Genomic DNA, 13,017 nt, shown 5'->3' with positions numbered 1-13,017 from the left:
TGCCTCAGATCAATAAAGATGATGCCCGATCAGGGCTCAATGGCGGTCGCTCAAACAGATGGAAATCATGATCTGCACCATAATAGTACAAATCATAAGTCTTACATGCAAAAAAAATTGAATTTTTGGCAGTGTTGGCGATTGTCCGTCCTACAAACTCCATTATTGCTCAAGACAACACCATCACAGAGTGCAATCTCATAAACCCTTGCCATTGTTCTGCCGTCAGTCCCCTTATTTCCGATGTGGATCACGCCATACAATGTGAGGGCTTCCAGATCTGACCAGAATAGGGGTCGATCTACAATACAGGGGTCTGGATCGAAGAACCCAAGACTCGATTTGTGCATAATGCCTCGGATCAAGGGAGATGATGCCCGATCAGGGCTCAATGGTGGTCGCTCGAATAGGTGGAAATCATAACCTGCACCATAATAATACAGATCTAAAGTCTAACATGCAAAAAACCTGAATGTTTCTTCATGCCTTTGGCAGTGTCGGCAGTTGTCCATCCTACGAGCTCCATTATTTCTCAAGACAGCACCATCACAGAGCATGATGTCAGAAACCCTCGCCATTCTTCTCCCCTCCAAAGTGTGCAGAAATAAAAAAATTGGACAGTGCGATATTATTTCAGAATGAACAACATAACATCATATTATTATTATTGTTGTATATCCATATGAGTTATGTGGTTATTAATTAGTTTGGAGGAAATGGACTGTGCTAGAGGCCTAGTGGACTATTGTCATGGGGACTAGTTAAGGATTTTTCTAACCCATATTAATTTGTTTTCCAGAATTGCTTGTCTTTTGGCTAGCCTACAAGGTTCCCATATTTTTAGTGGCTTGCAATAACTAACCTGCACATAACACTTTCTACTTCTAATTCAGTTGTAATGCTTAATGTCTTATAATAATTCTTTTTTTATTGCCATAACTATGTGGTTATATATATATATATATATATATATATATATATATATATATATATATATATATATATATATATATATATATATATATATATATATATATATATATATCTGTGTGTGTGTGTGTGTGTGTGTGTGTGTATTCTACACTTATTAAGAATACAATTTTAATACAAGTTGAGTGTTAATATTTAAACAAACTGTGTGCATACTTTTATTTCCCATACCACTTGGTTAGTTCTTCTACCTTAGTTAAACTCTATGGTTTTGTTTTTCATATCCACTTACATAATGGATACAAGGGTTGGTCCCTAGATAGGGTTTCTTCCCTAATCCTCGTCATAATAACATCATATTCCATTCTTTCATAATATTCAACATCCATAATAACATGATCTTTTTCTCACTAGAGAAAAAATGACTATAATTCATTGAAAAACAAAATTTAGTTACATATTCATCCATTTGTGTGCCCAATAGTTTCAGTACAACAAAAGCCGCTTAAAAGATAGAAAATTGTGATTCTAGAGTACACATTTATTGTTGATCGTCTATATTTATAACTGGAACCCAAAACACGTAATTGTCTCACTATTTGTTTTCGTTTCTGATATGCTAAATGTCTTTTGTATGTAGAATGCTACTAAATATCTTCACTATTATCCATAATAGCAAAAAAATAAAACTTAAAAGACCTTCCGTCCATGATTAATCTAATTGTATTGTAAGTATGTCACTACTTCAGAAGGGAAATCCATAAATGAGTAATGAATACCATTATACCTTGAAGCACCCAAAAATGCTGAAGGATCCATGGAAAAGATATTTAAAGCTTATTTCGCCCAACATAACAATACTTCCATGTTTGGAAAGGAGATCAACCACCATATTGTACTATGTATATGTGGATGAAAGTGATGAAATTGAAAGACTCTGCCAAAGCTCTAATGTGTTGCATCCAGTGGTATAGAAAGGGTGGACCAAAAGTTTTTTTCCCTTGAGCCCACTCAATAATCATTTTAGAAACATGAAAAACCACGAGCTCCTCCATAGCTACCCTACTAGCACACCTCAACACACCTAAAAGAGTTAATAGTTCCACTATGCTCTTAGTTCCTTCTCCCAAAAACTAGAAAAATTGATAGGTTTGATCAGGCTTCAATATAATATACGCCCAACACACGCATACCTCATTATCTGAAGCCCCATCAAACTAGACCACCGATATAGATGACCCGATTTCCCTGTAGCGATAAATTCTCCTTGATGGCTTCGACTTTCAAGGCCCGGTCTCTTGAAAATATCACAATATCTTTAGACTTATATTTCTCACTGCATGGTCAATATGATTGAAAATTTTTGCATTCTTTCTCCTCCATATTCCCCTTCAAACATAGAATGCAAGCTCCCTGTATTCTTTTTGATTGGTAACCCACAAAGTAAAACAATTTTCAATTGAATATATGTCACTTCAGCATGAATATTGAGCAACAATGGAACTTCTTTCTAGACAAAATGTACAAATGGGAAAGAAATAAAGAGATGTACCACCTCTTCATTCACCCTACCGCACGAAGTACACACATCAGGACCCTGAAATCCCCTTCTTGTGAGATCTTTCCACGTAAGGATTCGATTATGGAGCTTTAGCCACATGAAATACTTTAGTTTCATAGGAATATCCAACCACCATGCTTGTGATATCTAGGAGTCACTCAATGGTAAATTGTTCCCCTGAGTAATGTGGGAGTATATATCCATGACTGAAATTTTCCTTGCTATATCATGACCTCCTTATGCTAAAGTGTCCTCCTTCTATAAAAAAATAATTCTGGTGTGGTTGATCCTATATATATACCTTTTCCACTCTGCCTCGAGATCCTATGGCATGCCAAGTTCTCTAGCATTCAACCAAATTGGATAAGTATGAAAGGGATGTTTATAACTACAAAGTTATTAAGAAATTGTATGCCTGATTTTTTGAGAAAGTAAATAATAGGGACAAAGAGTACACGGAAACCTTTCATACATTTGATTGCATCAAGTTTGGTTTCAATATTGTCCCCCCTTCCAACCTCCAATGCAGATTCCCCACAATCCACTGTTTGGCATGCACAAGGCTTCTCAAAATGTATGATTCCTACTTCTTTAGAGGTGCGCCTTCATTAATCCATGCCTCGAGTTGTAGGTTGTTGAGGTATTTCTCCGTTAATACTTGTTTCCAGAATGCTATCCATATATTTTTTACAAGCAAGGTGATATTAAAGCTTTTAATATCTCTAATACCTCATCCCCCATCAACCTCACTCTGAGAAATCACATCAAGGTGAACCAAATGGAATTTATTTTTTCTTTGATGTCCTCACCTAAAGAAACTTAACAAGAATCACATCTATTCTTTTAATGGCTACTTTTGGTAATCTAAATAGATGAATCGAGTAGACTGAGAGACCCTGCAACATTACTTTGATCATGGCCAACCTACCTCCCACAGTCACCCACTTGTGTTCCCAAAGAGCCATATTTTTATCATTAGATAAATTTCTAGGTCTAAAATCGGCCTCCTAAGGAATATTATAAAATAATAGCGGAAATAATAAAATAATATTAGGTGACATCATCAAATTTTAGAGGGAAAAAGGAAAAAACTATTTTTTTAACTCGTATTTTAAACTTTTCTCCCTATGATTTTTACTCAAATTTTGAGTGGGAGAACTTGCTAGATGTAGAATTTAATTAATCATCAAAGTAGTACAAATGTTGCATACACTCGATGGACCCTTCTACACAAAAAATGAGAAATACATGAAAAAATGTGATTGCAATCACATTTTTCATGTATTTCTCATTTTTCGTGTAGAAGGGTCCAATGAAAGTATGCAACATGGGAAATACTTGGATGAATAATTGAATTCTACATCCAATGAGTGTTCCCGCTTAAAATTTGAGTAAAATTGTAGGGAGATAAGTTCAAAATACGAGTTGAAAATATAGGTTTTCTATTTATTTTTTTTAATCCTTTTAATTTTTTACTCCACAAACGGTGAATCACCCCCCATGGTTGACATCACCCTCTTCAATCCTATTCGTTCTTATAAAGGTTATTTTGGTTGTACTTTTTTGTTTTGAGGTCCCTTTTAGACCTCAAAATTTCTCTAATGCAATTTTTTAATAAGTCATTCCCAATCCTAGCTCTCATACTTGTTTGGCTTCAAAATAAATCCAAATATTTGAAGTTTGCTTCCATCGGACTCAGTTTCACCTCAAAAATATTGGCATTCTCCATCGTTTCTTGCTCTTCCATCCTATCATTAATCAAGTCTAATTTCTCTTTATTCATGATGAGGCCTAGTGATTCACCAAAATTAGTGAGAATTTGGTTAAAATCCCTTCATTAAATTATGTTGGCTTCCCCTATCAAGAGAACATCATCGACAAACATGAGGTGTGAAATTATGATATGCCTTGATACCCTCCAACCTATAATTGTCCCATGCGTATTGGCTTCTCTGATCCCTTTTCTCAATCCATCTATGACAATAAATAACAACAACAATGATAGAACACATCCTTGTCGAAGGCCTCTTGAAATACTAAAGAAATCTATTGGGATCCCATTGATAAGAACAACTAGATTTGCAGAGGTAATACAAGCCATGATCCAATCTATAAGCCTAAGTTTGAAGCCAATTATATCTAGAATCAACCTAAGAAGTTTGCAGTTTACACTATCATATGCCTTAATCAAATAAATTCTCACTAGGAACGCCTCCATCCTCCAGGTTTTTATTGACTGTATAGACTCTTGGTAGATGGCCACTACTTCTCAAATCTGTCTATTACATAGAAATCCAGATTTCTTCAGTGTCATACAGAAGAATAATGTTTATTTTATTCTATTACAAATTATTTTGGAAACCATATTATATACAAAATTATATAAAGAATAGGCATCTAATATGAAAGGGAGGATAAACAACGATTTTTGGGAATAATAGTAACAAATGTAGCAATGATAGAACCTGTAATAGTGCCTTGTTTCCTAGATTCTTCAGCCATGTCTAGAAGGTCCTATTCTATGATGTCTTTGAAATGGAGAAATAGCTCAATCATCCATCTGTCCAACCCAGGGCTCTTGTCCCATGCCAAGGATTTCATAACCCCAAGAAACTCCTCCATTTTTCTCATCCTATCCAACTATGAGTTTACCTCTGTGCTCACCATCTTGGAAAAGATATTAATAAAATCCAATTATTGGAAGATGCTTGCTCCCACCTTCACTCTGAATTGTTTTCTAAATAAACAAACAACCTCTTTTTCTATGTCTTGCTACTTGGTAAGTACGTTATTCTCCCCATCCCTGATATGTCAAATAGAATTAGCGTTCTCCCTTTTTGAAGAAAAATGATGGAAGTAATGAGTATTTTTAGCTCCTACCACCACATACACAATGCTTCTCTACAATCTCCACTCTTCCTCTTGCAATTCCAATATCTTATGCTTCCTTTTCGCTAATTCTAGTAGTGTCTTTTTTGTGAAATCCACAAAGTACGTGAGGCTCGTAGGATCATTTAAAGTTGTAACCTATAAGGCTATGTCAATCAACTCTCTGTTGACCTCCTTCTTCCTCCTTTCCCATGATTTAACCTAAGTCTTTAACATTTTCAATTTGTGAGAGACAACCTCCATTTTGGAATTCTATGATATCTCTAATAAAAGGGATCACGAGATTCAAACCAAATCAATAAAGTCATATTCCTGTAACCAAGAGTGATTAAACTTAAAAGGATAGATTTGAAAAGCATTTTCCCTTGCCCATTTGAGGAATATGGTACCATGATCAGATATATTAGAAAAATAGGTCCATGACTGAAGATGGTTGAGTTTTTCATGCAAAAATGAGTTAGCTAGAAACCAATCCATTCTTTTGGACATTCCTTCTAAATCGGTTCACCCATTCCTCTTTTCCAAACTTAGAGGGCATGGAACGACATACTTATAGGTTTATGAGCAAATAAATATTTGAAATATCTACCTAACGGGTCTGATTTTCCTTTCTCACCCCATACCTCCATACAATCCATCGTCATGTTCAAATATTTTGCCAAAATGAGGGAATTTAATTCCATAAGACCGCATCAATCAAGTCAATCCCATAATGTTTTCCGATTATAGTAAGGGGCATAAATATTAAGAATGTGTAATTTGTAACATGAACGTTGAATATAGCCTTTAAAAATTATCCCAACAAAATATTTGAATGCCTTAAAGGATATATATTTTGGATCCCATGTAGTCACCAACCCCCCAAGAGTCACGGGGGATTCACTCAATGAACCTTTGAAATATCACGTGTTCATGGAATACTAAAAAATACCCTTAATTTGACTACATATTGGAAAATACCTCTAAAAATCACATTATTTAACCCTTTACCAATACAAACCCACTACACCTTCCCAATTTGAAAATCACCCACTTTCACTAGATATTTCAGGTATAATTTTTTTCATTAACATTTTTATACCCCTTTATATTTTTTCATTAACTTTGAGCTCTATTTTTTATACCTTCTAATATAAAACCCTTTATCCCCTATTATATGCTCAATATATTATGTCAATGTTCCTCAATATATATCCTACAATATGAATGCATGTGGTATGGTATTGCTCCCTGAGTGAAGCCCCCATGTTGAGATGCCAGAAGAACACACTGTCCAAACCTCCCATGTAGGACAAATTTTCATTAATATGTCCCTCACTTTCATTTTGCCAACCATTGTTTCTTGAAATAAAACAACAAAAGGTTTCTTAAGTAAAACAATATTATGGAGGGATGTTCTTTTGTGTGCCAATCCCAGGATCCACACATTGATTGGCATGGTTTTCATTATGGAGATACATCAACAGATATGTTCCCTCTAAGGACTCATGACATAGTACTAGAAAATGGACCTATGCCATCAGAAGAGGAGGAAGGATCAGTTGGAGGAGAATGGGCTTCCTCCATAGCCTCAGAAAAACCAAAAGACCCATCATTGGCCATATTTCCCAAGTTTGTGTCTTCGGATAGATGCAAGGAGGATATACCCTGGAAATACCGAAAATTAATGGGAGAAGGTTGAGAATCCCTTTTAACATGTAACTTATCTAATTCATGATCTCTAAATTGATAAAAGGAAGAGGGATATAACATAATATGACCCAACATAGGTAGAACCTTCTCTGTCGAGAGGGCATCTGGCTTGGGATAAGACAATCCCCTAGATCTACCCTAGAAGGATGCCATAGGAAGATTAACTGGGGAGATAGATGGCATGAACATGATTAGATCCTATATCCGCATTAACTTCATAATAGTTAGAGAGATGATTTTTTTGTATAGATGGAACCAATTGACCCTACTTGGACCTAGATCATCGTTCGGATGATAGATGGAAATCCATATCTCATGCTACTTTAGTCTCACCCTAGCCCATCCAGTTACAGCCTCCATCGTATCTTTGTTGGAATGCAGCTATCAAATGGGCAGTAGCATGACAACCCAATAACCTAAAGTGGATTCCCCAATAGTCAACCTTCTGATGAAAAGAAAAAGGCCCCCAATATATATCCAACATGGTAGGTATCCCACCATAGAATTCGACTTCAACAAGGACCCATAAAACCCTTTTATTGAGGATCCCCTGGATGCCCTCTTCCTAGTAGATAAACTTACTAATCTTATTAACAATTCCATGATGGTGCATTTGGACCATAGCTCTAGTGGGAGTCTAGTGAGATTAACCCAAAGAATTTTCCACTTAGGAGCTTCCTTAATGGGGTCGAAACCCGTAGTCCATCTCTGGAGAGAGAGGAAACTATGACCCCAAAAGTAGGGGATGGAGGAAATGTTCTCAGCATGCTCCGATTTGAAGAAATGAAAAATGAACCAGCCATTAAGAAGGACATTTTCCTTTGGTATTTATAGTAAATTAGGCAGCCAACCATTTTCAATCCATCCTTTCATCTGTGCCCCAATCATTTAGGGGAAATCCCAACACCCTACCAAAGTCCCCTAATTTAAACACTCCACTCTGTCCCAATAAAAATCCACCCCAAGAATTAATATTTGTATATTTTGATTTAAATTAATTAAATTTTTCCTTTTTCTCTTGTGATTCTTACATTTGGGAGGCTTCCCAGTTGGATCTAACCAAAAAATATCTAAGTCTACGTCCTTAGGTAAATTCCCTCCTCTTGCACTTTTAGACATAGTCGAAACAGATGGCTGACCCACCTGACTTTTTGCATCATTCTCTGCTACAATGGTAACTTCAATAAGTTCTTCCAAGCCATAAATAAGATCAAACAATGAAGGTTTTCTAGACATGGTGACAAAACACAACGAGCCACCTCGAAGATAATTAGATGGAATATGTAAACCCCCTCCAAGAAATTTCAAACCTAGAAAAACCTCCAAAAACCACGGATATGGCCGAAAAAAAACCAACATGAGAAATTAAATCACAAGCTCTGAAAAAATATTATACACCCCTGGAAAAGTATCCTCTATCCAAGCTGTAAACCTACCCAAGACATAAAATCTAGGATTGGACAGGGAGAATCCTATTAGAGAAATTTTGAGGTCTAAAATGGGCCTCCTATGGAATATTATAAAATAATGGTGGAAATAATAAAATAAGATTAGGTTATCACATCAAGTTTTAGAGGGAAAAAAGAAAAGCTACCTTTTTTAGCTCGTATTTGCAACTTATCTCCTTATAATCTTACTCATATTTTGAGCGGGAGAACTCGTTCAATGCAAAATTTAATTTTTCATCCAAGGAGTACCCATGTTGCATACTTTCGATTGACCCTACTACACAAAAAAGTGATTCAATCATGTTTTTTCATGTATTTCACATTTTTCTTGTAGTAGGGTCCATACAAATTATGCAACATAGGTACTCCTTTGATTCAAAATCAAATTCTGCATCCAACGAGTTCTCCCGATCAAAATTTGAGTAAAATCATACGGAGAGAAGTTGAAAATGTGAGTTGAAAAAGTAGGTTTTTCGTTTCTTTTTATTGTTTTACCTTTTTACAATGTTACTCCAAAAATGGTGAATCATCCCCTACGGTTGACATCATCATGTTGAATCATATTGGTTCTTATAAATTTGGTTTTTATTGTACATTTTTGTTCTGGGGCCCATTTTTTACCTCAAAATTTCTCTAATGCCAAGCAAATCCAACTGTAGTCGAAGTGGCATGGTCTGGCAGAAAACTGACACATAGTTAATGTGATGCAATTCGAGGACCCAATGTTTTTTTTCTTAAACCTGCCCAATACATTCTATCATCACATCCCAAGAAATTAAGAGAAGTACTAGAATACAAAATAGAAATAGAATGATGACGGTCCAGAGTGTAAAACATCTTCTGGACAATGAGATCCAATCCCATAAGTTAGAATATTTAAGTCACTACGTACACTTTCTCGGAAACCATAAATGGAAAGAAAACCAATTCAAAAATACAAGAACTTTTACAACAACATTAATTTCCCAGGGGGAATGTGAGAGGCTTCATCAAAGCTGAATATCATCGCAACATACAAAGAGACAACTGACGACTCTGAAAACCTAATCACCAATAATGGACACATGAATATAATTCCTGTAGTGAAAGGGACAAAAACATTTGTAAAAAAAAATCATCACCAGCCTATAGGAAAGGTTTCATACACCCTCCGAGAATACAAACTAATACTACCATGGTCGTAGGCAAATTACAGTCATAAAACTAGAGAGCAATGGGGTAGAAACACCTGCCCCCCAGTCTATAAGAAGGAGAATAAAGCATGTCGAGAAGTGAAGGTAAAGTATAGGAAGATGGAAGATGTTGTAACCAAGATGCAAACACCAAAAGTTAGCCCAAAAAAATAGCTACTATAGGAACTAAAAACTGGACAATAAGATGTTGAGGATATTACTGAGAATCATCCCAAATCCAATTGTTACTCAAAGAAGTGGTAGCCTATCAAGCCGAAAACCCCCCCAAAAAATAAATATAAAAAGCCTTAAACCCGCCAACCATAAAAACTATGTGCCACTATAGAATAGACTCCACTAGTCACCCTCTATGACTACCCATCACACTGGACAAAACACCAGTAGCAATATCTACTTGTATCCACAGGTCACAGGTAGATGTAATCCACAGAACACCAGCACCATCTGCAGCAATACCAACCGCACCAAATCCAACATTCTAATTCATCATTACAAAAGACATGGATTTCATCTATCATATTTACATAAATTACACCTCACTCAAGAGATAAAATGGAAATCAACATTCCTTCTTCAGGATACTAACCAAGAACAAAAATTCCCAATGCTTCATCTAGATGAATGATAATAGCATGAATAAGATGATAATACGTATATCAGTTTCTAGATAATCGTGTGTTAATCTTAATAACATGATTAACACATGATTATTCAGACACATTATACTTATTTGAAGTTTTTCGAGAAATATATTAAAGTTTTTCAGTACCTCCTAACTGCGAGCTACATTATCTAGCAGTTCCCCCCGAGCTCCAACGCCTCCCTACCAAAAGAACAAATTAGTATTTATTTTTTAGTTCGCACCTCCTTAACCCTTAGTAGTGTCCTTCTAATTTCTAGGTTTAGGTAGTCTTTTCTTCCATTGTCCCTTTTCTTTTAATATGATTTCCTTTATCTCTCGTATTCTTTTTTAAATTAGTACCATCCATGAAGTTTTTCCCCATTAATGTATTCTATTTGTAGTTTTCTCAACCAACAATTCAAGTGTGGAATAATTGGAGAATTTTTCTTTTTTTGTCCATGGACACTTCTTGGGCATAATTGATTCCAATTTTTTTCCTCGCAGTTAGGAGTCTAGTCATACGTGACAGCGTTTAATATATTTTCAAGAGCAATAATACACAACTTTTTTATTTTTATTACCTAAAATACATATTTACATTGTCACATCATATTGCTTGTCCCAATATAAAAGTCATAAAGATAAATCTATCAAGGAGTATCACTGTGATTTATAAAGAAGTATAATTTCACTCCTTCCAAATGTCTCTGAATCTTTGATCATTAACTTGTTTCTTTACATCCAAAAAAAAATGAGTTATTAACAAATCAAAAATAATTTTAAAACACTCCCTTATATTTCTTACACATATATTTTGGCATCATTATATAATTACCAACAAACATGGTGTATGATTGTTTCAACATTATATTAGTTTATTAGTCGATTAAATTGTTTTCCCAATATTTCTATAGTGATCATTATATTTTAGATTTATTTACATTTAGTTAATTTTTAGGGTGTTTTTTCGCCTTCTTGAATCTGAGAGAAACATTCAATATAAGCGTGATAACTACATTTAATATCAATTTACTTGGGAAAGTGTCGTGAATATCGATTTGAAGGTATCCTATTATTGTATATTATTATTCTATAAAGTAAGGTTATATATTTTTGGATTTTGGTAAAAAAAAGCTTTGATTTTTATTAGAACCAGAAAAGATTATAAAGTTTTTATAAATTTGTATTAAAATATTCTTTAAAAATAAAAAAAATTAATTTTAATTTCTCTATAAATGAATTTTTTTAATTTTTTTTTACTTGTAATTGACAATTTTTGTGATTTAATTTTTTTAGATAAATAAATTAAAAATAATAATAATAATAACAACTAATGATTCTACCTGCAAAAATTTAACAAAATGGTCTGAGCAGTTGCCATTTTTCTCCGCACAAAATCTGTGGGCATAAGTTGCTAAAGAATATAAGATAATTTTGGATGAATAGATTTTTCATAATCAAAAACAGAAAAGGCCTGAACAGGTGGTGTCCCAATTGGCACCACTGTGAAATATAGTTTTGGGCAATTCACAAGTAATGTAATTTATTGTTTTTCGGATGGAACCATGATGCACCACTCACTATAAGTCTGCAGTAATTTATAACTTATTTGAAATCTCGAGAATTGATATCCTTTGTTTAATTTATTTAAGTGCTAACGTAATAATACTTTTTAGCAGATCTCACTCTATGTTCATTTAATCTTCTGTAGTTCGCAGTGTAATTTTGGGTTAATTTTCGTGAATTAGCTAATTTTTTGGATTAATTATGAATTATATTTGTTGATTTGAAATGTGTAACAAATGAATTTCGATGTGATTTTCTGTGAAAATTTTCTTTAATGAATTTTTTATTTAATTAAATAAATTCATATAAATATGTTAAATCTTTTTTTAAATATTAAAAATTTTAATAATAATTTATATGTTTTTTATCAGATATTTATTTACAATTTATATATATGAATTTTTATATCAAATGATTATAAAAGAGTGGAGCGAGATTTCTTACTAAGTGTTATTCATTTAAGTTTTTTTTAAGTAAATATATTCACATTATGTTAACAGGTGAGAAGTTATAAAAAATACGGTCAAGAGTGCATTCTCTCCCTCGCAGGGAGGAAACCAGAGATGAGAAGCGGAAGGACTATCCTCTCAGAAGTAGAAACAACCTTGCAGTTGTGTAGATTGCATAACTAGATAATTGTTGACTAAAATCATGCTTCTGAGAATAGAAAATACATAATTGTTGCATGAAATGGCAAAAATGATGCATAATGAGCCAAAAAATGATGCATTATGAGCTAAGGAGCTTTGGGGCACTACATTGTCCACCTTAAAAAAGATAAAACATGAGTGACTTGTAGAGAGGACAGATTGCAGAGGAGAGACCAACCTGAGAGAACCATGTCGATGAGAGTTAAATTATGTCACACCGAAATTGCATAGTTTCTATGCTATAAACCACATTGCACCTGGGCAGTGCCATGACCCTACAAGCTGCCAGTGTTTGCTAGTTGCTCCTCTATAATAAAGCAACCATAAGGGTTGGGGCGAGGAGGAGACGAGGGCGCATCAACCACCGAGGGGATGGGATCTTGGAAGGGAGGGGGATGGACCATGGGTGTCACGACGCCAGAGACAACGGTAGTCTTTCAACCGCTCTTGGCGAGGTGCGGCACCA

Source organism: Pinus tabuliformis, chromosome 1_1, assembly GCF_031772625.1.
Source record: "Pinus tabuliformis cultivar Carrire ecotype Pingquan chromosome 1_1, CPIR1, whole genome shotgun sequence".
Classification (NCBI taxonomy): domain Eukaryota; kingdom Viridiplantae; phylum Streptophyta; class Pinopsida; order Pinales; family Pinaceae; genus Pinus; species Pinus tabuliformis.
Note: the sequence above shows the minus strand (reverse complement) of the source record.